This window comes from Pseudorasbora parva, chromosome 6, assembly GCF_024679245.1.
Source record: "Pseudorasbora parva isolate DD20220531a chromosome 6, ASM2467924v1, whole genome shotgun sequence".
Lineage (NCBI taxonomy): Eukaryota > Metazoa > Chordata > Actinopteri > Cypriniformes > Gobionidae > Pseudorasbora > Pseudorasbora parva.
Window position 1 is genome coordinate 32,229,598 of NC_090177.1, and position 26,702 is coordinate 32,256,299.

The window sequence follows — 26,702 nt, forward strand, 5'->3', positions numbered from 1 at the left end:
ACGTGTTCTGGCTCTATAAAATGGTCTATATGGTGAGGCAGCAAATTCTGAGGGGCTCAAAATGCCCCTCAGAATGAGCTACCACCTGTATTGCATTTCAGTGTACTCAAACTATAGCAACTCTCTCCCACATATTCTGCTAGTGTGAAAACACCCTACTGGCCTCACTAAATAATCTTTCAATAACCATTGAGTTTTTTCAAAAAAGGTCTCACTTTCATGTAACTGCAATAGAGGCCTGTGAGTAAACAACTAAGAGTTAACTACCCAAAGTATCCTCTACTAACAATTGAGTTTTTGAAAATACACTCTCCAGTTCACATTACATCCAGGCAAGAAACCGCAATGTTTCGGGGGGGAGTCAGGCTTCGGCCATGGGACGCTACAGTAGAACAGACGTATTCTGGCTTGATAAAATGGTCTATATGGTGAGGCAGCAAATTCCGAGTGGCTCAAAATGCCCCTCAGAATGAGCTACTACCTCTATTGCATTTCAGTGTACTCAAACTATAGCAACTCTCTCCCACATATTCTGCTAGTGTGAAAACACCCTACTGGCCTCACTAAAAAATCTTTCAATAACAATTGAGTTTTTTTTCCAAAAAAGGTCTCACTTTCATGTAACTGAAATACAGGCCTGTGAGTAAACAACTAAGAGTTGACTACCTAAAGCATCCTCTAATAACAATTGAGTTTTTGAAAAAAAAAAAAAAAAACTGTACAGTTCACATTATATCAGGGCTAGAACCCACTTAGTTTCTCTGGGAAGCCAGGATTTGGCCATGGGACGCTACAGTAGAACAGATGTTTTCTGGCTTGATAAAATGGTCCATATTAGGTAGCAAATTCTGAGGGGCTCAAAATGCCCCTCAGAATGAGCTACCACCTGTATTGCATTTCAGTGTACTCAAACTATAGCAACTCTCTCCCACATATTCTGCTAGTGTGAAAACACCCTACTGGCCTCACTAAATAATCTTTCATTAACAATTGAGTTTTTTCAAAAAAGGTCTCACTTTCATGTAACTGCAATAGAGGCCTGTGAGTAAACAACTAAGAGTTAACTACCCAAAGCATCCCCTAATAACAATTGAGTTTTTGAAAAAACACTCTCCAGTTCACATCACATTCAGGCTAGAACCAGCTTAGTTTCGGTGGGGAAACAAGGATTTGGTAATGGGACGCTACAGTAGAACAGGTATGTTCTGGCTTGATAAAATGGTCTATATGGTGAGGCAGCAAATTCTGAGGGGCTCAAAATGCCCCTCAGAATGAGCTACCATCTGTATTGCATTACAGTGTACTCAAACTATAACAACTCTCTCCCACATATTCTGCTACTGTGAAAACACCCTACTGGCCTCACTAAATAATCTTTCAATAACAATTGAGTTTTTTCAAAAAAGGTCTCACTTTCATGTAGCTGCAATACAGGCCTGTGAGTAAACAACTAAGAGTTAACTACCCAAAGCATCCTCTACTAACAATTGAGTTTTTGAAAATACACTCTCCAGTTCACATCACATCCAGGCTAGAACCAGCTTAATTTCGGTGGGGAGCCAGGATTTGGCCATGGGATGCTACAGTAGAACAGATGTGTTCTGGCTTGATAAAAATGGTCCATATGGATAGGTAGCAAATTCTGAGGGGCTCAAAATGCCCCTCAGAATGAGCTACCACCTGTATTGCAATACAGTGTACTCAAACTATAGCAACTCTATCCCACATATTCTGCTAGTGTGAAAACACCCTACTGGCCTTACTAAATAATCTTTCAATAACAATTTAGTTTTTTCAAAAAAGGTCTCACTTTCATGTAACTGCAATAGAGGCCTGTGAGTAAACAACTAAGAGTAATCTACCCAAAGCATCCCCTAATAACAATTGAGTTTTTGAAAAAACACTCTCCAGTTCACATTGCATCCAGGCTAGAACCCACAATGTTTCCATAGGGAGTCAGGCTTTGGCCATGGGATGCTACAGTAGAACAGATGTGTTCTGGCTTGATAAAATGGTCTATATGGTGAGGCAGCAAATTCCGAGGGGCTCAAAATGCCCCTCAGAATGAGCTACCACCTGTATTGCCTTACAGTGTGCTCAAACTATAGCAACTCTATCCCACATATTCTGCTAGTGTGAAAACACCCTACTGGCCTCACTAAATAATCTTTCAATAACCATTGAGTTTTTTCAAAAAAGGTCTCACTTTCATGTAACTGCAATACAGGCCTGTGAGTAAACAACTAAGAGTTAACTACCCAAAGCATCCTCTACTAACAATTGAGTTTTTGAAAATACACTCTCCAGTTCACATTACATCCAGGCTAGAACCCGCAATGTTTCGGTGGGGAGTCAGGCTTCGGCCCTGGAACGCTACAGTAGAACGGATGTGTTCTGGCTTGATAAAATGGTCCATATGGATAGGTAGCAAATTCTGAGGGGCTCAAAATGCCCCTCAGAATGAGCTACCACCTGTATTGCATTTCAGTGTACTCAAACTATAACAACTCTCTCCCACATATTCTGCTAGTGTGAAAACACCCTACTGGCCTCACTAAAAAATCTTTCAATAAAAATTGAGTTTTTTCAAAAAAGGTCTCACTTTCATGTAACTGCAATAGAGGCCTGTGAGTAAACAACTAAGAGTTAACTACCCAAAGCATCCCCTAATTACAATTGAGTTTTTGAAAAACCACTCTCCAGTTCACATTACATCCAGGCTAGAACCCGCAATGTTTCGGTGGGGAGTCAGGCTTCGGCCATTGGACGCTACAGTAGAACAGATGTGTACTCAAACTATAACAACTCTCTCCCACATGTTTTGCTATTGTGAAAACACCCTACCGGCCTCACTAAGTAATCTTTCAATAACAATTGAGTTTTTTCCAAAAAGGACTCACTTTCATGTAACTGCAATACAGGCCTGTGAGTAAACAACTAAAGCTAGGAACACACCAAGCCGACGCCGATCAACTAGTGGCGACGAAAGCAAACTGCTGAGTCGGCTCACGTTGCCTCACGTCGGCAGCGTCTTGGGTCCAAAGCGGTCCAAAGTTGCCCTGACACACCAAGCCGACGCTCGACATCAGACGGCCAATAGCGCGTCCGTTCTGCGCCTGCGTTAGAGGAAGTACCTTTCCGTCCCAGCTGGTGGCAGTAGTCTGTTTTCGTTATTCGAAGCGGGAAACCGGAAGAGCTGCCTATAAAGATATTAGCTGTCGTTTTCGTTCCCCACACAGACGGATTCGTGCATTTCAGAACGTTGCAAATGGCATTGCCGTTGTCAGCCCTTGGTCTTTCACTTGTGGAAGAGGAAAGGTAGAAGCGGACGCGAAAAATACGAGGAACGCTCACTAAATGGGTGAAACCATGGATACCCGAAGTCGAAATGTGAAACCATAGATTATTACACTTGTTCACCTATCAATGAACCATAACAATAACAGGGCATAGCTCAAACAATACCCTGCAAATTGGCTCATTCAGATGCATTGTGGAAGTTAATGTGACACAATCTGAACAATGGCCCAAGGGATTATTAAAATAAATATATATGTATGACGATTTCTGTCTGATTTACAGTAAATTATGTTTGTGACAATGCTTGGTGCTAGTTCAATGAATTATGACAATTTGTATATATTTTTTTCATTGGAAACATGCCTATGGTGACATTTCTTCAAAATGATATCATGCTGCTTCTTGCACATCACATAACAGCAGTTTGGAAATGAAATCTCCAGTGGCACAGAAATGTTAATGAAAATAATGTTACACTAAACCATACACTGAACTTAACTGACAGTAACCATGCTAACTATTAATTTACAGATATTGCACTTTGATAACATTGTATTGTGGAAGTAACACATAATAAAAATGTCTATTAATTGAAAATCTATTTATTCTTAAATTAAAACATCAATAAAGATGTGTTTATTTACTCTGCTAGTTAGATGTCAAATAGCAAAATAAGGGTTAGAATTCTGCATCATCTTGTGTTTTGTGATCCTTTTTTACATAAAGAACTGTGAATGCAAGTACCCAAAGTCAAAGTTTTTTATTTTCCAATGTTCAGTACAATGGGCACAAATAGCTATATAGAGAATAGCTATAAAAGTAGCTATATAGGTAGATTCAGCCAAGGGTGTGCTGGGCCGTAGCTCAGCCGTAATGAAGCTGGGCTCACGGGTGCCAATCCAGGTGTCACTGTTGGTACCATCTGAGGGCAAACAGGATTCACTTTCAGACAAAGGTTCCTTAAAGACACAATCAAAATGTGAACAATGTGATACAATAGATTCTTACACTTGTTCACCAATAACCCATAACAATAACGGCATAGCTAAAACAATACCCTGCAAATTGGCTAAATGGATCTATTCAGATGCACATTGTGGAAGTTGATTTGTTGAATTACTTGTAAATAGACCCATCTGAACATTCATTGGCCACTTTACCAAAAGCAAAATGTTCATTTGTTTAAATGGAAAGAAAAAATAAATAAAATAATTATATACACACACACACACACACACACACATATATATATATATATATATATATATATATATATATATATATATATATATATATATATATATGTGTGTGTGTGTGTGTGTGTGTGTGTGTGTGTGTGTGTGTGTGTGTACCCTGATAGTTAGATTTCTTGTAACATGTACTGGGTTCGCAATGAATCCCACCGCTTCTTGAGCTCTTTCTCTGAGGAGGGACAAAAAAAAAAAAAACATTACGCTGAGTTATGTCAATTTCATGGCTATTGTAATGTTCATTTTTGTTATACTTTTAACTGGATGTATTCTGGATGACAGCATTTTTTTTACAGTCGCTAGAACACATTTCTCAATACATTTAGGTCACTTTTGCAAAACTCTCCACACAGTTAGTACAACCGAAATATATGAGGGCTAAACTGTGGATTTATCATTGCTTTTGGACATAAAGACATGCATTAAGTGTTTTGATATCTTTAGTGCATTTTGAATGTGAAACTAACTGCTGTGCAAAGATGAAAGTTGCACACAACAATCTAACATGCAGTTTTTTTTTTTAAATATGGACTACTGAAGAAGAAAAAACTATTGCAAAAAAGGAAATCTTACCTGACATGACAACTTTATTTGCGATCTCACGCCACAGCATGCTTTCGCCACACAGTTGACATAACGTTAACATTTTTCTGTAATGTCATACAAAGCCGGCCTTTCCTGGATCATGCTGATCAATTCGTCCTCACTTGCCTCGGTCCACACAGCCATATCTTTTAACAATATTCACGTGTATTGGAATGAGGAAAATAAACAAATGAGACAGGCGCTCTGTGTGTTCCCTCTTGACTCCGTCGTTTACTTGCGTCGTCACTTCCGTTTTTATTTTCTCGTGCTCTGGTTCGCTAGCTGAACAGCCAATCAGAACGATCGTATGTCCCGACTGCCCGACATGCGGCGACGCCGATTTAACATGTCGAATCGGCTGAAAAACAGCCGACGAGGACCAACGCCAGCCGACGATGTGAAACCATGTGGAACACACCGAGGAAACTTAGTTGGCCGACGCACAAAAACTGCCCGACGGCCGATCGTCGGCTTGGTGTGTTCCGGCCTTAAGAGTTGACTACCTAAAGCATCCTCTAATAACAATTGAGTTTTTGAAAAAACACTCTCCAGTTCACATTACATCAGGGCTAGAACCCGCTTAGTTTCGGTGGGAAGCCAGGATTTGGCCATGGGACGCTACAGTAGAACAGATGTTTTCTGGCTTGATAAAATGGTCCATATGAATAGGTAGCAAATTCTGAGGGGCTTAAAATGCCCCTCAGAATGAGCTACCACCTGTATTGCATTTCAGTGTACTCAAACTATAGCAACTCTCTCCCACATATTCTGCTAGTGTGAAAACACCCTACTGGCCTCACTAAATAATCTTTCAATAACAATTGAGTTTTTTCAAAAAAGGTCTCACTTTCATGTAACTGCAATACAGGCCTGTGAGTAAACAACTTAGAGTTGACCACCTAAAGCATCCTCTAATAACAATTGAGTTTTTGAAAAAACACTCTCCAGTTCACATTACATCAGGGCTAGAACCCACTTAGTTTCGGTGGGAAGCAGGGATTTGGCCAAGGGACGCTGTAGTAGAACAGATGTGTTCTAGCTTGATAAAATGGTCCATATGGATAGGCAGAAAATTCGGAGGGGCTCAAAATGCCCCTCAGAATGAGCTACCACCTGTATTGCATTACAGTGTTCTCAAACTATAGCAACTCTATCCCACATATTCTGCTAGTGTGAAAACACCCTACTGGCCTCACTAAATAATCTTTCAATAACCATTGAGTTTTTTCAAAAAAGGTCTCACTTTCATGTAACTGCAATACAGGCCTGTGAGTAAACAACTAAGAGTTAACTACCCAAAGTATCCTCTACTAACAATTGAGTTTTTGAAAATACACTCTCCAGTTCACATTACATCCAGGCAAGAAACCGCAATGTTTCGGTGGGGAGTCAGGCTTCGGCCATGGGACGCTACAGTAGAACAGACGTATTCTGGCTTGATAAAATGGTCTATATGGTGAGGCAGCAAATTCTGAGGGGCTCAAAATGCCCCTCAGAATGAGCTACTACCTCTATTGCATTTCAGTGTACTCAAACTATAGCAACTCTCTCCCACATATTCTGCTAGTGTGAAAACACCCTACTGGCCTCACTAAATAATCTTTCAATAACAATTGAGTTTTTTCAAAAAAGGTCTCACTTTCATGTAACTGCAATACAGGCCTGTGAGTAAACAACTAAGAGTTGACTAACTAAAGTATCCTCTAATAACAATTGAGTTTTTGAAAATACACTCTCCAGTTCACATTACATCCAGGCTAGAACCCGCAATGTTTCGGTGGGGAGTCAGGCTTCGGCCATGGCACGCTACAGTAGAAGACATGTGTTCTGGCTTGATCAAATGGTCCAAATAGATAGGAAGCAAATTCTGACGGGCTCAAAATGGCCCTCAGAATGAGCTACCACCTGTATTGCAATACAGTGTACTCAAACTATAACAACTCTCTCCCACATATTTTGCTATTGTGAAAACACCCTACTGGCCTCACTAAGTAATCTTTCAATAACAATTGAGTTTTTTCCAAAAAGGACTCACTTTCATGTAACTGCAATACAGGCCTGTGAGTAAACAACTAAGAGTTGACTACCTAAAGCATCTTCTAATAACAATTGAGTTTTTGAAAAAACACTCTCCAGTTCACATTACATCAGGGCTAGAACCCGCCTAGTTTCGGTGGGAAGCCAGGGTTTGGCCATGGGACGCTACAGTAGAACAGATGCTTTCTGGCTTGATAAAATGGTCCATATGAATAGGTAGCAAATTCTGAGGGGTTTAAAATGCCCCTCAGAATGAGCTACCACCTGTATTGCATTTCAGTGTACTCAAACTATAGCAACTCTCTCCCACATATTCTGCTAGTGTGAAAACACCCTACTGGCCTCACTAAATAATCTTTCAATAACAATTGAGTTTTTTTTAAAAAGGTCTCACTTTCATGTAACTGCAGTACAGGCCTGTGAGTAAACAACTAAAAGTTAACTACCCAAAGCATCCTCTACTAACAATTGAGTTTTTGAAAATACACTCTCCAGTTCAAATTACATCCAGGCCAGAAACCGCAACGTTTCGGTGGGGAGTCAGGCTTCGGCCATGGGACGCTACAGTAGAACAGACGTGTTCTGGCTTGATAAAATGGTCTATATGGTGAGGCAGCAAATTCTGAGGGGCTCAAAATGCCCCTCAGAATGAGCTACCACCTCTATTGCATTTCAGTGTACTCAAACTATAGCAACTCTCTCCCACATATTCTGCTAGTGTGAAAACACCCTACTGGCCTCACTAAATAATCTTTCAATAACCATTGAGTTTTTTCAAAAAAGATCTCACTTTCATGTAACTGCAATACAGGCCTGTGAGTAAACAACTAAGAGTTAACTACCCAAAGTATCCTCTACTAACAATTGAGTTTTTGAAAATACACTCTCCAGTTCACATTACATCCAGGCAAGAAACCGCAATGTTTCAGTGGGGAGTCAGGCTTCAGCCATGGGACGCTACAGTAGAACAGACGTATTCTGGCTTGATAAAATGGTCTATATGGAGAGGCAGCAAATTCCGAGGGGCTCAAAATGCCCCTCAGAATGAGCTACTACCTCTATTGCATTTCAGTGTACTCAAACTATAGCAACTCTCTCCCACATATTCTGCTAGTGTGAAAACACCCTACTGGCCTCAGTAAAAAATCTTTCAATAACAATTGAGTTTTTTTCCAAAAAAGGTCTCACTTTCATGTAACTGAAATACAGGCCTGTGAGTAAACAACTAAGAGTTGACTACCTAAAGCATCATCTAATAACAATTGAGTTTTTGAAAAAAAAAAAACTGTACAGTTCACATTATATCAGGGCTAGAACCCACTTAGTTTCTCTGGGAAGCCAGGATTTGGCCATGGGACGCTACAGTAGAACAGATGTTTTCTGGCTTGATAAAATGGTCCATATTAGGTAGCAAATTCTGAGGGGCTCAAAATGCCCCTCAGAATGAGCTACCACCTGTATTGCATTTCAGTGTACTCAAACTATAGCAACTCTCTCCCACATATTCTGCTAGCGTGAAAACACCCTACTGGCCTCACTAAATAATCTTTCAATAACAATTGAGTTTTTTCAAAAAAGGTCTCACTTTCATGTAACTGCAATAGAGGCCTGTGAGTAAACAACTAAGAGTTAACTACCCAAAGCATCCCCTAATAACAATTGAGTTTTTGAAAAAACACTCTCCAGTTCACATCACATTCAGGCTAGAACCAGCTTAGTTTCGGTGGGGAGCCAGGATTTGGTAATGGGACGCTACAGTAGAACAGATATGTTCTGGCTTGATAAAATGGTCTATATGGTGAGGCAGCAAATTCTGAGGGGCTCAAAATGCCCCTCAGAATGAGCTACCACCTGTATTGCATTACAGTGTACTCAAACTATAACAACTCTCTCCCACATATTCTGCTACTGTGAAAACACCCTACTGGCCTCACTAAATAATCTTTCAATAACAATTGAGTTTTTTCAAAAAAGGTCTCACTTTCATGTAGCTGCAATACAGGCCTGTGAGTAAACAACTAAGAGTTAACTACCCAAAGCATCCTCTACTAACAATTGAGTTTTTGAAAATACACTCTCCAGTTCACATTACTTCCAGGCTAGAACCCACACTGTTTCGGTGGGGAGTCAGGCTTCGGCCATGGGACGCTACAGTAGAACAGATGTGTTCTGGCTTGATAAAATGGTCCATATGGATAGGTAGCAAATTCTGAGGGGCTCAAAATCCCCCTCAGAATGAGCTACCACCTGTATTGCATTTCAGTGTACTCAAACTATAGCAACTCTCTCCCACATATTCTGCTAGTGTGAAAACACCCTACTGGCCTCACTAAATAATCTTTCAATAACAATTGAGTTTTTTCAAAAAAGGTCTCACTTTCATGTAACTGCAATAGAGGCCTGTGAGTAAACAACTAAGAGTTAACTACCTAAAGCATCCCCTAATAACAATTGAGTTTTTGAAAAAACACACTCCAGTTCACATTACATCCAGGCTAGAACCCACTTAGTTTCTCTGGGAACCCAGGATTTGGCCATGGGACGCTACAGTAGAACAGATGTGTTCTGGCTTGATAAAATGGTCCATATGGTTAGGTAGCAAATTCTGAGGGGCTCAAAATGCCCCTCAGAATGAGCTACCACCTGTATTGCATTTCAGTGTACTCAAACTATAGCAACTCTCTCCCACATATTCTGCAAGTGTGAAAACACCCTACTGGCCTCACTAAATAATCTTTCAATAACAATTTAGTTTTTTCAAAAAAGGTCTCACTTTCATGTAACTGCAATAGAGGCCTGTGAGTAAACAACTAAGAGTTATCTACCCAAAGCATCCCCTAATAACAATTGAGTTTTTGAAAAAACACTCTCCAGTTCACATTGCATCCAGGCTAGAACCCGCAATGTTTCCGTGGGGAGACAGGCTTTGGCCATGGGATGCTACAGTAGAACAGATGTGTTCTGGCTTGATAAAATGGTCTATATGGTGAGGCAGCAAATTCTGAGGGGCTCAAAATGCCCCTCAGAATGAGCTACTACCTCTATTGCATTTCAGTGTACTCAAACTATAGCAACTCTCTCCCACATATTCTGCTAGTGTGAAAACACCCTACTGGCCTCACTAAATAATCTTTCAATAACAATTGAGTTTTTTCAAAAAAGGTCTCACTTTCATGTATCTGCAATACAGGCCTGTGAGTAAACAACTAAGAGTTAACTACCCAAAGCATCCTCTACTAACAATTGAGTTTTTGAAAATACACTCTCCAGTTCACATTACATCCAGGCTAGAACCCGCAATGTTTCGGTGGGGAGTCAGGCTTCGGCCCTGGAACGCTACAGTAGAACAGATGTGTTCTGGCTTGATAAAATGGTCCATATGGATAGGTAGCAAATTCTGAGGGGCTCAAAATGCCCCTCAGAATGAGCTACCACCTGTATTGCATTTCAGTGTACTCAAACTATAACAACTCTCTCCCACATATTCTGCTAGTGTGAAAACACCCTACTGGCCTCACTAAAAAATCTTTCAATAACAATTGAGTTTTTTCAAAAAAGGTCTCACTTTCATGTAACTGCAATAGAGGCCTGTGAGTAAACAACTAAGAGTTAACTACCCAAAGCATCCCCTAATAACAATTGAGTTTTTGAAAAAACACTCTCCAGTTCACATTACATTCAGGCTAGAACCCGCAATGTTTCGGTGGGGAGTCAGGCTTCGGCCATTGGACGCTACAGTAGAACAGATGTGTACTCAAACTATAACAACTCTCTCCCACATGTTTTGCTATTGTGAAAACACCCTACTGGCCTCACTAAGTAATCTTTCAATAACAATTGAGTTTTTTCCAAAAAGGACTCACTTTCATGTAACTGCAATACAGGCCTGTGAGTAAACAACTAAGAGTTGACTACCTAAAGCATCCTCTAATAACAATTGAGTTTTTGAAAAAACACTCTCCAGTTCACATTACATCAGGGCTAGAACCCGCTTAGTTTCGGTGGGAAGCCAGGATTTGGCCATGGGACGCTACAGTAGAACAGATGTTTTCTGGCTTGATAAAATGGTCCATATGAATAGGTAGCAAATTCTGAGGGGCTTAAAATGCCTCTCAGAATGAGCTACCACCTGTATTGCATTTCAGTGTACTCAAACTATAGCAACTCTCTCCCACATATTCTGCTAGTGTGAAAAACACCCTACCGGCCTCACTAAATAATCTTTCAATAACAATTGAGTTTTTTCAAAAAAGGTCTCACTTTCATGTAACTGCAATACAGGCCTGTGAGTAAACAACTAAGAGTTGACTAACTAAAGTATCCTCTAATAACAATGGAGTTTTTGAAAATACACTCTCCAGTTCACATTACATCCAGGCTAGAACCCGCAATGTTTCGGTGGGGAGTCAGGCTTCGGCCATGGCACGCTACAGTAGAAGACATGTGTTCTGGCTTGATCAAATGGTCCAAATAGATAGGAAGCAAATTCTGACGGGCTCAAAATGGCCCTCAGAATGAGCTACCACCTCTATTGCATTTCAGTGTACTCAAACTATAGCAACTCTCTCCCACATATTCTGCTAGTGTGAAAACACCCTACTGGCCTCACTAAATAATCTTTCAATAACAATTGAGTTTTTTCAAAAAAGGTCTCACTTTCATGTAACTGCAATACAGGCCTGTGAGTAAACAACTAAGAGTTGACTAACTAAAGTATCCCCTAATAACAATTGAGTTTTTGAAAAAACACTCTCCAGTTCACATGACATCCAGGCTAGAACCAGCTTAGTTTCAGTGGGGAGCCAGGATTTGGCAATGGGACGCTATAGTAGAACAGATGTGTTCTGGTTTGACTAAATGGTCTATATGGAGAGTCAGCAAATTCTGAGGGGGCTCAAAATGCCCCTCAGAATGAGCTACCACCTGTATTGCAATACAGTGTACTCAAACTATAACAACTCTCTCCCACATATTTTGCTATTGTAAAAAAACCCTACTGGCCTCACTAAGTAATCTTTCAATAACAATTGAGTTTTTTCCAAAAAGGACTCACTTTCATGTAACTGCAATACAGGCCTGTGAGTAAACAACTAAGAGTTGACTACCTAAAGCATCTTCTAATAACAATTGAGTTTTTGAAAAAACACTCTCCAGTTCACATTACATCAGGGCTAGAACCCGCTTAGTTTCAGTGGGAAGCCAGGATTTGGCCATGGGACGCTACAGTAGAACAGATGCTTTCTGGCTTGATAAAATGGTCCATATGAATAGGTAGCAAATTCTGAGGGGTTTAAAATGCCCCTCAGAATGAGCTACCACCTGTATTGCATTTCAGTGTACTCAAACTATAGCAACTCTCTCCCACATATTCTGCTAGTGTGAAAACACCCTACTGGCCTCACTAAATAATCTTTCAATAACAATTGAGTTTTTTCAAAAAAGGTCTCACTTTCATGTAACTGCAGTACAGGCCTGTGAGTAAACAACTAAAAGTTAACTACCCAAAGCATCCTCTACTAACAATTGAGTTTTTGAAAATACACTCTCCAGTTCACATTACATCCAGGCCAGAAACCGCAACGTTTCGGTGGGGAGTCAGGCTTCGGCCATGGAATGCTACAGTAGAACAGACGTGTTCTGGCTTGATAAAATGGTCTATATGGTGAGGCAGCAAATTCTGAGGGGCTCAAAATGCCCCTCAGAATGAGCTACCACCTCTATTGCATTTCAGTGTACTCAAACTATAGCAACTCTCTCCCACATATTCTGCTAGTGTGAAAACACCCTACTGGCCTCACTAAATAATCTTTCAATAACAATTGAGTTTTTTTTCCAAAAAAGGTCTCACTTTCATGTAACTGCAATACAGGCCTGTGAGTAAACAACTAAGAGTTGATTACCTAAAGCATCCTCTAATAACAATTGAGTTTTTGAAAAAAAACTGTACAGTTCACATTATATCAGGGCTAGAACCCACTTAGTTTCTCTGGGAAGCCAGGATTTGGCCATGGGACGCTACAGTAGAACAGATGTGTTCTGGCTTGATAAAATGGTCCATATGGTTAGGTAGCAAATTCTGAGGGGCTCAAAATGCCCCTCAGAATGAGCTACCACCTCTATTGCATTTCAGTGTACTCAAACTATAGCAACTCTCTCCCACATATTCTGCTAGTGTGAAAACACCCTACTGGCCTCACTAAATAATCTTTCAATAACAATTGAGTTTTTTTTCCAAAAAAGGTCTCACTTTCATGTAACTGCAATACAGGCCTGTGAGTAAACAACTAAGAGTTAACTACCCAAAGCATCCCCTAATAACAATTGAGTTTTTGAAAAAACACTCTCCAGTTCACATCACATTCAGGCTAGAACCAGCTTACTTTCGGTGGGGAGCCAGGATTTGGTAATGGGACGCTACAGTAGAACAGATGTGTTCTGAGTTGAAAAAATGGTCCATATGGTTAGGTAGCAAATTCTGAGGGGCTCAAAATGCCCCTCAGAATCACCTACCACCTGTATTGCATTTCAGTGTACTCAAACTATAGCAACTCTCTCCCACATATTCTGCTAGTGTGAAAACACCCTACTGGCCTCACTAAATAATCTTTCAATAACAATTGAGTTTTTTCAAAAAAGGTCTCACTTTCATGTAACTGCAGTACAGGCCTGTGAGTAAACAACTAAAAGTTAACTACCTGTAGCCCTATAAAAAATAAAAAATAAAAAAGAGTCTTTTTGTAACACCATATTTTATTTTGGTTATTTTCATTGTAATATACATTTCACTTTGATACAGGTGTTTATACTATGTTTATGTGTGTTAATATATTAAGTTGTTTGAAAATGCATTTACCCGTGAGAGTGTCCAATCAGAGGCGGGGTGAGAGGTAATGAGGAAAAAGGGGTAGACAAAAATGGCTGCTATGAGATGGGGACACGTGAAGATTGTGCTGTGAGAGATACAAGTTAAAAATCGGTAAAACACCCAGTTTAACATTTTTTATCATAAGTGACATTGTATACTGCACGAAGAGGGGTTACAGACACTTTGTTACAGTGCGATCGTTCCGATCAGGGACTTTGTGGTTATAGTTAGCCCCATAGGAGAAAGTGTGGACTGCTAATTACCACACTCGAGGGAAAAAAGGGACTTTGCCAGCAAGTAGCCTGCTCGGTTGCTGTGTTAGGTGCATTGCCTGAAAAGCCTAATCGCCGAGGAAAAAAGACTGTGAAGGAGCGGAGGGAGTCTTCAAGGCCGTTGAGTATCGGGTGCATCGTGTTCGGGAGCCGTGAAGGACGACACCGCGACTCATCAGTTCCGTTGCGTGAGTTTATTTTGTGTGTTGCGCCGAGGCGTGAAGCGACCATTGTGTTTTAGGTCTCAACGATCTCTAGCTACACAACAGGCCTGCCACGAGTATCCATTTGACTATCAGGGTATTTATTTGTTTATTCATTTTGATGGCCATGTAGTCATTTGCCGGCATTAGATTTATACTTTGAATTGGTTTAATTTGGGGAATTTAATGGGAAGAGAATTGTGATTATCTGGATTTGTTTATTTGAATCAAATTGTATACTTCTAAATTTTATATTTTCTTTAAGTAAATAGGTTATAACTATTTCCTGTGAAGGTTGTCTTTATATTTTGGGTTTGATATATTTATACATGTGATATATTTCAAGTAAATAATATAATTTAGTGTATAATAATTTGGTTTAGAGTGAACATATTTAGTGTGTTAAAGTAACCTAATTCTTTTCCAGTCAAAGTAATATTTTAATTTGTTTTAGCTATACAGACATTGTGTGGTTATTATAAATTAAGTGACTCTTAGGAATAAAAGTGAACATATAGTGAAAACATTAATGATTTACATTGGTGCATTAATTAATAACATAAAAGAGAGATCTTTCACCAAGTAGGAATTCGGGGAGCGCACTTCAATAAAACAAAGGCTAATACACGCTAAGGGGGCGCTACATAAAATGGGGGCTCGTCCGGGATTTTTAATTAATGCAAGTAATTAATTAGTGATTTTTTGCTAATAGTGTTATAAATTGGAGAAAGATTTGTTAGTTTGTCAGAGGAATTACTCACTAATTACTGAAAGAAAAAAAAAACCTAATAGAGAATGGAAGCTAAGTATAGTGCAGTGGAGTTAGTCCAAGAGCTCAAAGACTGGTGCAGAAGAGAAGAAATGGATAATGCCCATGCTCTCATGTTACTGATACCAGAAGATGTTGCAACTGCCCAGGTCGAAGAAGCTCTAGGAACCATCAAAGCACTAGGGCGAGTACGAGTGAGAGGACGGACTATCAGTCTGAAGCTGGATAGCCACAAAGTGCTATGCGAGTGCAAAGAGATGGTGGATCCAACCAAAGTCCCTCCTGAGCTGTTACCCGAAGGTAAAACGAAAAGTTGGAGGATTGTCGTGGCTTCTGAATGTCATGCTCCCCCCAGCCCGTTAAAGAGTTTGTTGGAGGAAACACAAGAGAGTGGCTCGGCTGAGTCCATTATTCGTGCGGTAGGTGATTTGCTTACCAAGATGGGGAAACCGTCAGGGGAGAACAGCAGTTACCGTCGACTGAGAGTGTTCTCAGGAACTGTGCCAACTCCAGTGGGAGAAGAGTCTCTTGAACATTGGTTGGAACATGCACACCTAATGGTCGAGGAGAGCGAGTGTTCAAATAAAGAGAAACGACGACGCATCATGGAAAGCCTGAAAGGCCCTGCTCTGGCTGTTGTAAAGGCTGTGCGGAATGCTGATCCAGATGTTAGTCCTGCTCTGTGCTTAGAAGCCATCGAGAGTGCCTTTGGTTCTGCTGAGACTGGCGAAGACCTGTATTTTGCCTTTAGATTGCTACAGCAGCAGCCCAAGGAAAAGATGTCTGACTTTCTACGGCGCATAGAACTGTCATTAACCCAAGTAGTTCGTCGAGGAGGTTTACCCACAAGTCGTACTGATCGCGCCCGAGTGGAGCAGCTGCTAAGAGGAGCTATACACGCAGATATGATGCTTGTTCAGCTCAAACTCAGAGAGAGAAAGGAAAACCCTCCATCATTCTTGGAACTGCTGAGTGAGATCAGAAGTGAAGAAGAATATGAGTCATCAAGGATGAAGTTGAACACCTCTGTCCGAAGTGTCCGCACAAATCCGACTACAGACAGTAGGCAGGATGATGTAGAGCGATTAAGAACAGAAATCCAAGAACTCAAGTCAATGTTCACTGCCATGAGTACTTTGCCTAGCCAGGTAGTAGCAGACCGTAAAAGACCTGAGGCTATGACAAAGATGCACACTCCAGAGATAAGTAGTGAGAGTGAAGTAGCTGTGTTGAGAAAACAAGTGAATGACCTGCAAAAGCAACTGACAGAACAGAAATTTAAGAACTCTGAGTCCACTACTTCAGTACTTCGAGTGGAGTCCTCGAGACAAGCATCTAGTGATAGTGGAAGACAATCCTATAACGACTCGGATGGGAACTTCTGTTATCGCTGTGGTGAAAGCGGCCATTACTCTGTAAAATGCCATAATGCAGAGAATCAGGCCAAAGTGATACAAAAGCTGATACACGCTCTAAAGAGAGCTAAACAGAGTGATCCATCTGTGAAAACGGCCGGAGGTAGTCACACAGTATGTTCAGCGAAGAAGAGCGAAGCAATCACCATTGAAAGAGGTATTCCTCAAGGATTGATCGGCCCCTGTTCAATCATACCAGTAAAGATAAATGGCCAGCCCTGTGAAGCCCTCTTGGATAGTGGTTCTCAAATCACCATTATCTTTGAGACCTGGTACAAACACCACTTACCTGATATCCCAATTCAGCCAGTGTCAGGGTTGGCGATATGGGGGCTGAGTGACACAAGTTACCCTTACTTGGGATATGTAGTTGTGGAAATGGAGTTTCCAGAGAAGGTCACGGGCACAAAGGAGGCACTCTCCGTCCTTGCGCTGATTTGTCCAAGTTCCAAAAGCCCTGAAAAGCCACCTGTGATTCTAGGCACCAATGCCAATCTGTTCCAGCAATTGTCTATGCTCTGCCGAGAAACCACAGGAGTAGACCTTGCACAGACCCTTGGCATAAGAACCAAGAACTCCAAGGTTTGCACTGACACACCTATCACAGAGAGTGATGAGGACGAGGTGGCATCTGTGAAGTGGATGGGCCCGGGCTTACTAACCTTATATCCAGGGGGTGAATGCTGTGCTATCTGCGATGTGGAGCTGAAGAAACCGCTGGGAAAGGACCTGTTGATGGTTGATGCATCACCCGCTACGCCATTACCAGCAGGAGTACTGCTGCAGCCTATGGTGGTACATGGCACTGCTGTGGATGGTCACATCACTGTACTTATCCAAAATGAGTCTCTTAGAAAAACAGTCATTCCAGTTGGAACTGTCTTAGGTCAACTGTGTTATGCTGATCCAGTCGTTCCATCCCTGAAGGTTGAAACTGAAACAGTGACTGTACCAGCAGAGTTAGACCCTCATCTGATTCAGTTTGGCGATTCACCCATATCACCACAATGGAAAGCACGACTCTGTCAAAAGCTATGTGAGCGAGCAAAGGTTTTCTCCTTGCATGAGTGGGATGTTGGCCTGGCCAAAGATGTCGAACATCATATCAGAATGACAGACGAAAAGCCATTCAGAGAGCGGTCAAGACGCTTGGCACCAGCAGACATCGATGATGTTCGTCAGCACTTACAAGAGTTGTTAAAGGCTGGGATCATTAAGGAATCACGGAGTCAGTATGCATCACCTATTGTGATAGCCGGAAAGAAGACGGGGCGTATTAGAATGTGCATTGATTACAGGACTCTTAATCAGCGTACCATTCCAGACCAATACACGACTCCTCGCATAGACGACGCATTGGACTGTTTGACTGGGAGCAAATGGTTTTCTGTCCTTGACTTACGTAGTGGCTACTATCAGATCGCCATGGCGGAGGAGGATAAGGAGAAAACAGCCTTCATATGTCCATTGGGATTTTTCCAATTTGAAAGGATGCCACAAGGGATAACTGGAGCCCCAGCTACATTCCAAAGACTCATGGAGAAAGCTGTCGGTGATATGAATCTCCTTCAAGTGTTAGTCTATCTGGATGATCTCATAGTCTTCGGACGTTCACTGGAAGAACACGAAGAACGACTCATGCGAGTGCTGGACAGACTCGAAGAGGTGGGATTAAAGTTATCACTGGACAAGTGTCAATTCTGTCAACCCAGAGTGAAGTATGTTGGTCACATAGTGTCCGCTGATGGTGTTGCTACTGACCCTGAAAAGCTAGAGGCAGTTTCCAGATGGCCTATGCCCACAGACCTTAAGTCCTTGCGGTCTTTCCTGGGGTTCTGTGGGTATTATCGACGTTTCATAGCAAACTACTCTGTTATCGTTAGACCCCTAACGGAACTGACAAAGGGATATGCACCCACGCAGCGGGGGAAGAAACAAGTCCCAGACAAGACCAAGACGTACTTTAAAGACTCAGAACCATTCAGTGACCGATGGGATCAGACCTGCACGGATGCATTCCACCGTGTCATTCAGTGCTTGCTAAATGCACCTGTACTGGCATTTGCTGATGCTGAAAAGCCGTATGTTCTACACACAGACGCAAGTTTCAAAGGGCTCGGTGCCGTACTTTATCAGGAACATCCAGAAGGGTTAAGACCTGTGGCGTTCGCAAGCAGAAGATTGAGTTCTCCTGAACAGCGATACCCGGTACATCAGCTAGAGTTCCTAGCATTAAAATGGGCAGTCGTTGATAAGTTTCACGACTATCTCTATGGAGCCAAGTTCACTGTATGCACCGATAATAACCCGTTGACTTATGTACTCTCAACGGCCAAACTAAATTCAACAGGTCATCGATGGCTTGCTGCCTTAGCCACCTATGATTTTGATGTCAAGTACCGGCCTGGAAGAGCTAACATTGACGCTGACTTGTTGTCTCGCAACTTGCCTGGAAGAGAAGAGTGGGATGGCATGGCTCAGAGCGTAGTGAAATCCATATGTCAAAGGGTGGAAGTGACCGTAAAGCCGAATTCAACCCCCAGATACGTGGAACAACTAGGGGCTTCACCAGATTGTATTCCCGAAGTATATGCTTTCCCGTCTCAGCTACATCTAGGTTCACTGGAGCAACTATCTAAAGCAGATTTGATGAAGGCTCAAAAGAGAGATGATGTGATTGGATGTGTGATGGACGCAGTGAAACAGGGAGTCTGGCCTAGTAACAAAGACTTAGACCCAGAGACAAGGTTGATGAAAAGAGAAGCGGATAGACTTGTGATGAGAGATGGACTTCTGTACAGAGTAAGCAAGAAAGCTGCTGAGGAGGCACTCCAGCTTGTGTTGCCTACTGAGTTCAGAGACACAGTGTTGCATTCCCTTCATGATGACATGGGACATTTAGGCGGGGAGAGAGTAACTCAACTCCTGAGAGCCAGATTCTACTGGCCCAAAATGGCTCATGACACCGAAGAATATGTGAGGAATTGTGTATTGTGCATCACTCACAAAACACCTGCCAAGAAAAGCGCTTCTCTACATCAAATCACAAGCAGTGGTCCTATGGACTTGGTGTGTATTGACTTCTTGTCAATGGAGCCCGATTCTGGAGGCGTTGGTAATGTTCTGGTCGTGACGGATCACTATACCAGATACGCACAAGCCTTTCCTGCAAAGAATCAGAAAGCACTGACAGTGGCTAAGATCCTAGTTCAAAAGTACTTTGTTCACTATGGACTACCTGTTAGGATTCATTCTGATCAGGGAAGAGACTTTGAGGCGAAACTGATAAAGGAACTGTTGACAACCTTAGGCATAAGTAAGTCCCGGATGACTCCGTATCACCCTCAAGGAGACCCACAGCCGGAGCGGTTTAACCGTACACTGCTCTCGATGTTGGCCACGCTAGGACAAGAAAAGAAGAGGTCCTGGAGTCAACATGTAGCTTCGTTAGTACATGCGTACAACAGTACCAGAAGTGATGCCACCGGATACTCTCCTTACTTCTTGATGTTCGGTAGAGAGGCGAGACTGCCGGTAGACCTGTGTTTCGAAACGCAGAAAGATGGAAAAGACGAGAGGAAACATTTCCAGTATGTTGAAGGCCTGAAACGTGATTTACAAAGAGCATATCAACTAGCTGGTCAAGCAGCAGACAAGACTCATTTGAGGAAAAAGAGAGCCTATGATCAGAAGGTCAAGTTTCAGAAAATTCAGGAAGGAGACAGAGTTCTGTTGAAGAATCTAGGACTCAAAGGGAAACATAAGTTGGAAAGCCGATGGAGTTCCATACCTCATGTAGTGGTTGGACAAATGCCGAACTTACCGGTATTTCGGGTGAAACCTGAGGAAGGAAAAGGTAGGGAAAGAACCATACATCGAGATCATATCTTACCCATTGGACAATCTGTGAGGATCCCCGTTGAACAAGGATGTGAAGAAACCAATGTGAGACCTAGAACACGTGCAAGCAGAACAAGACAAAGACAAAAGAAAGTGAATCAAAGAGAAGAAATATCAGATGTAACTGATTCCTCATCTGAAGTGGAGTATGAATATTCTAGTAGACCATACATGGAGTATGTGGAACGTCTATTGAAGAGGAGAGACACTCGGGAGGAATCTCAGTACATTCACAGTGTGAAGAGGACAGAGAACATGATACTGTGCCATCAGCTGAAGAACTGGATTCTAAGGAAGGAGATGACAAAAGTCAAGGAGCAGAGAGCGATTCAGAGACAGATGATTCGGAAATAGGCCTGGATGCTGGAAGAAATTCTGTTAAAGCACCTGGAGAGAGTCTGAGCTCTAGGACGGAAGTTAATAGAGTACCTAGCACCAGAGTAACTGAAAAGAGAAGAATAAAACCAGTGTTGAGATTAACATATGATGAACCTGGAAAAGTCAGTGAGCAACCTATAACTATATCTCATAGAGGAGTAACTATCACTATAGGCTAAAACTAGGTTTCCACTTCCAAAAAATCTATCTACATTCAGGTGGGTTAGGTATTGTGTCTTATGAGGACATGTAGACATTTAGTAGGGGGGGAATGTAGCCCTATAAAAAATAAAAAATAAAAAAGAGTCTTTTTGTAACACCATATTTTATTTTGGTTATTTTCATTGTAATATACATTTCACTTTGATACAGGTGTTTATACTATGTTTATGTGTGTTAATATATTAAGTTGTTTGAAAATGCATTTACCCATGAGAGTGTCCAATCAGAGGCGGGGTGAGAGGTAATGAGGAAAAAGGGGTAGACAAAAAAGGCTGCTATGAGATGGGGACACGTGAAGATTGTGCTGTGAGAGATACAAGTTAAAAATCGGTAAAACACCCAGTTTAACATTTGTTATCATAAGTGACATTGTATACTGCACGAAGAGGGGTTACAGACACTATATTACAGTGCGATCGTTCCGATCGGGGACTTTGTGGTTATAGTTAGCCCCATAGGAGAAAGTGTGGACTGCTAATTACCACACCCGAGGGAAAAAAGGGACTTTGCCAGCGAGTAGCCTGCTCGGTTGCTGTGTTACGTGCATTGCCTGAAAAGCCTAATCGCCGAGGAAAAAAGACTGTGAAGGAGCGGAGGGAGTCTTCAAGGCCGTTGAGTATCGGGTGCATCGTGTTCGGGAGCCGTGAAGGACGACACCGCGACTCATCAGTTCCGTTGCGTGAGTTTATTTTGTGTGTTGCGCCGAGGCGTGAAGCGACCATTGTGTTTTAGGTCTCAACGATCTCTAGCTACACAACAGGCCTGCCACGGGTATCCATTTGACTATCAGGGTATTTATTTGTTTATTCATTTTGATGGCCATGTAGTCATTTGCCGGCATTAGATTTATACTTTGAATTGGTTTAGTTTGGGGAATTTAATGGGAAGAGAATTGTGATTATCTGGATTTGTTTATTTGAATCAAATTGTATACTTCAAAATTTTATATTTTCTTTAAGTAAATAGTTTATAACTATTTCCTGTGAAGGTTGTCTTTATATTTTGGGTTTGATATATTTATACAGGTGATATATTTCAAGTAAATAATATAATTTAGTGTATAATAATTTGGTTTAGAGTGAACATATTTAGTGTGTTAAAGTAACCTAATTCTTTTCCAGTCAAAGTAATATTTTAATTTGTTTTAGCTATACAGACATTGTGTGGTTATTATAAATTAAGTGACTCTTAGGAATAAAAGTGAACATATAGTGAAAACATTAATGATTTACATTGGTGCATTAATTAATAACATAAAAGAGAGATCTTTCACCAAGTAGGAATTCGGGGAGCGCACTTCAATAAAACAAAGGCTAATACATGCTAAGGGGGCGCTACATACCCAAAGCATCCTCTACTAACAATTGAGTTTTTGAAAATACACTCTCCAGTTCACATTACATCCAGGCCAGAACCCGCAACGTTTCGGTGGGGAGTCAGGCTTCGGCAATGGGACGCTACAGTAGAACAGACGTGTTCTGGCTTGATAAAATGGTCTATATGGTGAGGCAGCAAATTCTGAGGGGCTCAAAATGCCCCTCAGAATGAGCTACCACCTCTATTGCATTTCAGTGTACTCAAACTATAGCAACTCTCTCCCACGTATTCTGCTAGTGTGAAAACACCCTACTGGCCTCACTAAATAATCTTTCAATAACAATTGAGTTTTTTTCCAAAAAAGGTCTCACTTTCATGTAACTGCAATACAGGCCTGTGAGTAAACAACTAAGAGTTGACTACCTAAAGCATCTTCTAATAACAATTGAGTTTTTGAAAAAAAAAAAAAAAAAACTGTACAGTTCACATTATATCAGGGCTAGAACCCACTTAGTTTCTCTGGGAAGCCAGGATTTGGCCATGGGACGCTACAGTAGAACAGATGTGTTCTGGCTTGATAAAAAGGTCCATATGGATAGGTAGCAAATTCTGAGGGGCTCTAAATGCCCCTCAGAATGAGCTACCACCTGTATTGCATTTCAGTGTACTCAAACTATAGCAACTCTCTCCCACATATTCTGCTAGTGTGAAAACACCCTACTGGCCTCACTAAATAATCTTTCAATAACAATTGTTTTTTTTTCAAAAAAGGTCTCACTTTCATGTAGCTGCAATACAGGCCTGTGAGTAAACAACTAAGAGTTAACTACCCAAAGCATCCTCTACTAACAATTGAGTTTTTGAAAATACATTCTCCAATTCACATTACATCCAGGCTAGAACCCGCAATGTTTCGGTGGGGAGTCAGGCTTCGGCCATGGGACGCTACAGTAGAACAGATGTGTTCTGGCTTGATAAAATGGTCCATATGGAAAGGTAGCAAATTCTGAGGGGCTAAAAATGCCCCTCAGAATGAGCTACAACCTGTATTGCATTTCAGTGTACTGAAACTATAGCAACTCTCTCCCACATATTCTGCTAGTGTGAAAACACCCTACTGGCCTCACTAAATAATCTTTCAATAACAATTGAGTTGTTTCCAAAAAGATATCACTTTCATGTAACTGCAATACAGGCCTGTGAGTAAACAACTAAGAGTTAACTACCCAAAGCATCCTCTACTAACAATTGAGTTTTTGAAAAAACAATCTCCAGTTCACATTAGATCCAGGCTAGAACCCGCAATGTTTCGGTTGGGAGTTAGGCTTCGGCCATGGGCCGCTACAGTAGAACACATGTGTTCTGGCTTGACAAAATGGTCCAAATGGATAGTCAGCAAATTCTGAGGGGCTCAAAATGCCCCTCAGAAAGAGCTACCACCTGTATTGCATTTCAGTGTACTCAAACTATAGCAACTCTCTCCCACATATTCTGCTAGTGTGAAAACACCCTACTGGCCTCACTAAATAATCTTTCAATAACAATTGAGTTTTTTCAAAAAAGGTCTCACTTTCATGTAACTGCAATAGAGGCCTGTGAGTAAACAACTAAGAGTTAACTACCCAAAGCATCCCCTAATAACAATTGAGTTTTTGAAAAAACACTCTCCAGTTCACATTACATCCAGGCTAGAACCCACAATGTTTCGGTGGGGAGTCAGGCTTCGGCCATTGGACGCTACAGTAGAACAGATGTGTTCTGGCTTGATAAAATGGTCAATATGGTGAGGCAGCAAATTCTGAGGGGCTCAAAATGCCCCTCAGAATGAGCTACCACCTCTATTGCATTTCAGTGTACTCAAACTATAGCAACTGTCTCCCACATATTCTGCTAGTGTGAAAACACACTACTGGCCTCACTAAATAATCTTTCAATAACAATTGAGTTGTTTCCAAAAAGATCTCACTTTCATGTAACTGCAATACAGGCCTGTGAGTAAACAACTAAGAGTTAACTACCCAAAGCATCCTTTACTAACAATTGAGTTTTTGAAAAAACACTCTCCCGTTCACATTAGATCCAGGCTAGAACCCACAACGTTTCAGTGGGGAGTCAGGCTTCGGCCATGGGACGCTACAGTAGAACACATGTGTTCTGGCTTGATAAAATGGTCTATATGGAGAGGCAGCAAATTCTGAGGGGCTCAAAATGCCCCTCAGAATGAGCTACCACCTGTATTGCAATACAGGGTACTCAAACTATAACAACTCTCTCCCACATATTCTGCTACTGTAAAAACACCCTACTGGCCTCACTAAATAATCTTTCAATAATAATTGAGTTTTTTCAAAAAAGGTCTCACTTTCATGTAGCTGCAATACAGGCCTGTGAGTAAACAACTAAGAGTTAACTATCCAAAGCATCCTCTACTAACAATTGAGTTTTTGAAAATACACTCTCCAGTTCACATTACATCCAGGCTAGAAACCGCAATGTTTCAGTGGGGAGTCAGGCTTCGGCCCTGGGACGCTACAGTAGAACAGATGTGTTCTGGCTTGATAAAATGGTCTTTATGGATAGGTAGCAAATTCTGAGGGGCTCAAAATGCCCCTCAGAATGAGCTACCACCTGTATTGCATTTCAGTGTACTCAAACTATAGCAACTCTCTCACACATATTATGCTAGTGTGAAAACACCCTACTAGCCTCAATAAATAATGTTTCAATAACAATTGAGTTTTTTTCAAAAAAGGTCTCACTTTCATATAACTTCAATAGAGGCCTGTGAGTAAACAACTAAGAGTTAACTACCCAAAGCATCCCCTAATAACAATTGAGTTTTTGAAAAAACACTCTCCAGTTCACATCACATTAAGGCTAGAACCAGCTTAGTTTCGGTGGGGAGCCAGGATTTGGTAATGGGACGCTACAGTAGAACAGATATGTTCTGGCTTGATAAAATGGTCTATATGGTGAGGCAGCAAATTCTGAGGGGCTCAAAATGCCCCTCAGAATGAGCTACCACCTGTATTGCATTACAGTGTACTCAAACTATAGCAACTTTATCTCACATATTATGCTAGTGTGAAAACACCCTACTGGCCTCACTAAATACTCTTTCAATAACAATTGAGTTTTTTTCAAAAAAGGTCTCACTTTCATGTAACTGCAATAGAGGCCTGTGAGTAAACAACTAAGAGTTAACTACCCAAAGCATCCCCTAATAACAATTGAGTTTTTGAAAAAACACTCTCCAGTTCACATCACATCCAGGCTAGAACCAGCTTAGTTTCGGTGGGGAGCCAGGATTTGGCCATGGGACGCTACAGTAGAACAGATGTGTTCTGGCTTGATAAAAATGGTCCATATGGATAGGTAGCAAATTCTGAGGGGCTCAAAATGCCCCTCAGAATGAGCTACCACCTGTATTGTATTACAGTGTACTCAAACTATAGCAACTCTATCCCACATATTCTGCTAGTGTGAAAACACCCTACTGTCCTCACTAAATAATCTTTCAATAACAATTGAGTTTTTTCAAAAAAGGTCTCACTTTCATGTAACTGCAATACAGGCCTGTGAGTAAACAACTAAGAGTTAACTACCCAAAGCATCCCTTAATAACAATTGAGTTTTTGAAAAAACACTCTACAGTTCACATTAGATCCAGGCTAGAACCCACAACGTTTCGGTGGGGAGTCAGGCTTCGGCCATGGGACGCTACAGTAGAACACATGTGTTCTGGCTTGATAAAATGGTCTATATGGAGAGGCAGCAAATTCTGATGGGCTCAAAATGCCCCTCAGAATGAGCTACCACCTGTAATGCATTACAGTGTACTCAAACTATAGCAACTCTATCCCACATATTCTTCTACTGTAAAAACACCCTACTGGCCTCACTAAATAATCTTTCAATAATAATTGAGTTTTTTCAAAAAAGGTCTCACTTTCATGTAGCTGCAATACAGGCCTGTGAGTAAACAACTAAGAGTTAACTACCCAAAGCATCCTCTACTAACAATTGAGTTTTTGAAAATACACTCTCCAGTTCACATTACATCCAGGCTAGAAACCGCAATGTTTCAGTGGGGAGTCAGGCTTCGGCCCTGGGACGCTACAGTAGAACAGATGTGTTCTGGCTTGATAAAATGGTCTTTATGGATAGGTAGCAAATTCTGAGGGGCTCA